Source organism: Cygnus atratus, chromosome 5 (assembly GCF_013377495.2).
Source record: "Cygnus atratus isolate AKBS03 ecotype Queensland, Australia chromosome 5, CAtr_DNAZoo_HiC_assembly, whole genome shotgun sequence".
NCBI lineage: Eukaryota > Metazoa > Chordata > Aves > Anseriformes > Anatidae > Cygnus > Cygnus atratus.
In genome coordinates, this window is record NC_066366.1 from 49,266,128 (window position 1) to 49,271,441 (window position 5,314).

Genomic DNA, 5,314 nt, shown 5'->3' on the forward strand with positions numbered 1-5,314 from the left:
GGCATGCCCGGCGCTCCCCCGAGCATCAAGGGCAGCGGGGCTTGGCGCGCAAGGCATGCTGGGAGTTGTAGTCCGCGCGGCGCCGGGGCGCCCCGGCGTGGGCCGTGCTTATCGCCGAAGTCGTGGAAGAGGACGAAAGGGCAGGGCTCGACCCGAGGTGTTTCAGCAGAGCTAGCCGGCCGAGCCGCCCCCCTGGCTCTGGTGAGGTGCACGAATCTGCAGGCGGCACCACACACAGATGCGGGGCTCTGGTCCGGTGGCTCCCTGTTTTCTCTCTTGTCTTCCAAAAAAGCTGAGAAACTCTGCTGTAAAGTCATCTCTGTTTTTAATGAAAGAGAAGCAAAAATCATTTTGGGGAAGAAAAAAAAAAGAAAAAAAAAAGCCCGCATGCTATTTGCCCCATTAACCACACAGAGAGGAGCACACCTGCTTCCGTCACACTGAGTATCAGTTTGAAAAAAACAGGTTTATGATTTGTGAGCAGCCAACCACATTTTTGAATGTCTGCAGAAAGTCATAGTTCTGCTCCGAATTTGCCATTTGTCTCATCTGCACCACCTCAGCTTTGGTTAGGTTCATAAATTTGAAAGGTCAGTATGCGTTAATCATCAGTATTTTGCAGAAGCGCACAGTCCTGACACCATCATGCTGTTAAAATTCAGGCTGGTTCAGAGATGGCCTCTTTGACTTGACACAGACCGTCGTGCTGGTTATCCAGCAGGAAGAAATCAAACCCTAAACCTTCCTTTCCCCTCAGTCTGATTTAGGCTTAGAGACAGGTTATGCTTGTGCTTTGAGCACTAGCCACCAGCCCTAAAAGCCATCTAGTATTGCTTAATAACATCGCTGACTCGCCTTCCAAGTCCAAAGGTGTTTTTCATGCTGTGTGCCACTGCTGAGCTGTGTGGATACACCTTGTGTCATCTTTCTCTTCTGAAAAGGATGATGATGTCGTTGCCAAATAACTGTCTATGGATTCTACACTCACTAAACATCAACAGGATGTTCTTCACTTTGAAAAATAACAGGTGGGAAGATCCCTACATGAACCTGCATCTCAGTTAAACTTATCAGACACACATTCTAAAGACACTCAGATTTTTACCACCGAGTGTGATTTTTTCTCTGACGGTGTTGAAAAGAAAGTTCACAAGCCTTCTCGAATCAGCTGGGAAGCCTGTGTAGAGGAGGGATGGATGCTGTTGCTGGGCACGTAGGCTGAAGTAAGCTGAGAGAATGCCAAGGTACAGCCGCAGGGAGTCTGAAGAAGTGGTTAGGTCTCCTACAGCAGGAATCCAGCCTGACCCATGCTACCATTGCTGCCATGGAAGAGAAGAAATGAAAGAAATAATGGTTTGTTGATCACACAAACACAGATTGTATTGCTATATAAACGAACATACGTGTAATCTTTTCAAAAAGAGAAAAACGTATGGAGGTGAAAACATCATGTGTTTATGAAACATTTTGCTGCTTGCTCTGACAGCTCTAGAAAGCAAAAGTAGCCTTCACCCATATGTCTCATAACAAAACTTTGACTCTCTTGAATGCATTTCCACCATCCCGCCAAAGCCACACAACACAAAGGAGAACTAAGATGCTAGCAAACTCTGAAAGTGTTGACCAAATGAGAACAAAAAAACCCCATGTGTGAAACTTAAAAACTTGCAGATAAGGTGGGTTCTTTCTTAACATTCAGAGTTTAACCAGCTGAGGACGGAAAGTCCTACAGACCACAAGGCTGCTGTAAAGTCAGGGTGGGAGTTTGGCTCTGATTCTGTTTTGCTAAGTGCTCTGACAGGATTCTCGCTCCTACATCCTACATTTTTGACAGAAGACTGTTCTTAAATAGCTGGCAGGGTAATAATAGTAGTTACAGTAAAGCACAGCTTTCCCCAAAAGAGGTTTTCCAGATTTCAAGCAGATGTCTGGAGGTGTTTTAACACATGTATTTATGGTAACATGCCGCTAACTTTACAGCTGACAAATATTGGACCAAAAAGTCATTGGTTTTGCTTTTAATCTGCTGAAAAATATACTTATAAAAATGTACAAGAAACATTCTGGACTGCACGTTTTATTTCTCCTTTAATAACATCTGAATAGATCAAGACTGTTTTTTTTTTGTTGTTGTTGTTTTTTGTTTGTTTTATAAATCAAGGACATTTTTAGGTGGGAGGAAAAGGTCTGTACTCAATGAACCGAGCGTGCATAGGTCATATATCAGTAAGCCACATGCGCGGGTTACACACCAGTAGAGTACATGAATGTGAGTCAGGTGACTGTTAGATTAAAAACCAGCCAGTGAACCAAAACACGCCTGAAAGACTCCACTTCATAAATTCTTTATGGATTTTTTTTTAAGGAAAGTTTTCTACTTCTTGGAAAAATTGACACCAAACATTCTTGAGCATTTCAAAGAGAAAAATAGAAGGAATCCATGAACATGTCCCATGTGGGTGAAACTGGAGAATAAAAGACAGAAAAGGATTTTACTCATTAAAAGAAGATTAAGTTATTTGATTTGGCCACAAAGTTTAAGATTTCAGGGGACCAAAACCGCAATAGCTGTGTTGGAACTAGAGCTGGTCAGAACACTGTTATTGTGATATCCAGATGCTTATTCAGCCATTCAGCTGCAGATTTGCTCATACAGTCACTTGTTGCAGGACATTTTAGCCTTTAAATTGCTTTGCCTTATAAATCCCTTTATATGTTTGCATAATAATTACCAACGCAATGTCTTGAGTAGGTGAGATAAAATGCAATCTCACCTCTTCCCTCTTTTCTGTAATGTTTAGAAGGATTTTCCTCAGCCACTCTGTACACAAGCAGTATGTATGGTCAGCCACCCCAGCCCTGACATGACAGCACACTGCTTCTACAAGATCATCGAGTTCTATTAAACAATGGATTCTTAATCCAATTTGAAATGATTGCTTAACATTAGTCCTAGATTGCAGATATTCAAGCAATTGTAGGCTTCCCTCATCTATTTTTAGAATATTTTAAGGACTTCTAATTCTTTGTATGTGCCTTAACTTGCTAACTGTTAGCAAAACAAAATAAGAAATTGTATTCTGAAAAAAAAAATGCCTAGTATGTAAGATAAAGAGTGGGAGAGATTTCTGGTTAATGAAACAATGTGCTGAGCTTGGTCTTTCAAAATCTTCACCAACACTGAGATTAGATTTGACAGCCTGGTAATGATGCATGACTAGCTGGCTTGTAAATGCAAACATCAGGCATGGTTATCCCAAGTGTCTGAAAAGAGGGAAAACTTACTGCGTTTTAGCAAAACTGGTAGATTGACAAGGGGCTGATCTTAGTTATCAAAAATTAAAAGAAAAAAAAAGGTTTGTATTCATTTTGGGAGGAAAATGAGAGGAGACTTACATGAAGTGACCTTAATTCTGAAAGAAATTTAATGGCAGGCATATCATCATGGAGATAAACTGAGATTAAGCAAGTCTGAGAGCCAGAGGGGTACAAGAGTTTAGTTCACTTACATCACTGTGGGAACATATACAAGTACATTTTGAGAGGGAGTGAGGGGAAGCCTTATCCCTACAGCTCCACACGTGCTTTCTTCAACTGTCCTGACAGATCTAACTAAATTTGCCAGCGTTCAAGATACTGGGTGCCTGTGTTTTCCTTGGAAATAAGTAGCCAGGTGGAGGGGAAAGGCTTGAGACAGCATCAGAGGAAAACAGCGAACACAATGCACTTAGCGGGTCCTAGTGAGGTTTTGTGTATATTGTGTCAATAAATAATTACATGCACTGTTGTGTGGAAAGGAACTAATAGAGGTTTCAGAAAGACCATTTACAAGAAATGGTTGAAAGATCTGGGGCAACATAGTACAGACAAGCAAAGATCCAGGAGAGCCACTCTGACATGCTCCAGACAAGAGGAAAAAAAAAATGCTTTAACATCTCCAGAAAACAGAACAAGAAATATGTCTTAAAGTCTGTGCTGGGAAGGAGGGAGTGATGTTCACTCTGTGAGCCTTTGTGTCCATTCTGTTCCAGTTCCTAGCAAAAATAAATAAGCACAGTGTACCGAAGCATGCCAGTAGTCTAAGTCACTGGTTTCTGCCTAATTGCAGAATGCGACTGCACAGCTCTGGCTCTCAGTGGAAGCCTAACAACACAACTGAAACGCACCACATCATTGTCTTAATGGTGGAAGTAGAAATTTGAGGGGAAAAAAAAAAAAAAAAGGAGGGGGTGTTTACTTCTATCCTGACCTGTATCAAGGGCAAGAGAATAGGAAAACCTATAGAAACGTATGTTGAAGGCAGAAATTAGAGACATCTTGTTTGAGGGTCTGCCTAAACATACCACCCCGTTTTATATTTGTATCTGGGAAAGCCTAAATAAGTGTGACAGAAAGCCTCGGTGTAGGACAGTGAGGTCAGTCCATAGGCATACAGAACAGCATCAGCTTCAGACCAGGAGAGGCTTCTTTGAACGTCTCTTGCACAGACAGTTGAGAAAAGGCTCAATGGAAAATCTGTATGCACTCAGCTGAGGATTTAGTTTTTATCCTACAGAAAGCATGAAAACTACTTCTGTCCCTTTGTGCATCTTTTCTGCAGATAATTGCGTTTCTACCTCTGTAGCCAGGTGTTAAGTGGGTTGTTTGCAATAAACTAGCACTTAGGATAGAATGAAGTAGGTGTGAGGTGATAGCCTCAAATATCCACCTGACCAGGAAATTCAAGGGAAGGACAATGTGTACCAGACAAAGCAAGCATGGGGGAGGGAAAAGGGAAAGAAGTCTAAAGGTTAAAGGATTGCAAACATATCCTTGGAGACAGCAGGCTTACAAATAAAGAGTGTGACTACACAATGGGAAACAGATTTTAAAAAATTGTGGAATATGATAATGGCCAGCAGTAAGCTCAATGCTGTTATTTATTGCAAATACATAGTTCTAGTTCAGCCATCTTCTTATAAAATATCCACTGAAGACTGTGAAAACCAATGTCAGTGATGAAGCGTATACACCCAGAATAGGATTCTCTAGGCTTGACCTATGTTGTCTTTCTTCTTCATCTCAGGCAATCGTGGGAATCCTCGTATCTGACTTCCTAAACATCAGTGCATGCGTCCCCTTGATAATGATTTTTTTCCTGAAAACCATTATTGTCTAATTATGTGGTGTGTTTGTGGTATCACTGCGGACATCTGCACTCAGATTAAAAACAGTTGAGTTACCCATTGCCTCCGTCAAGAAGAATGCTCTTTTCTCTATCTGCTGGTTAAAGTACCCTTCCCCCTGTATTAGATTCAGGCTTGCCCAGTCAGTC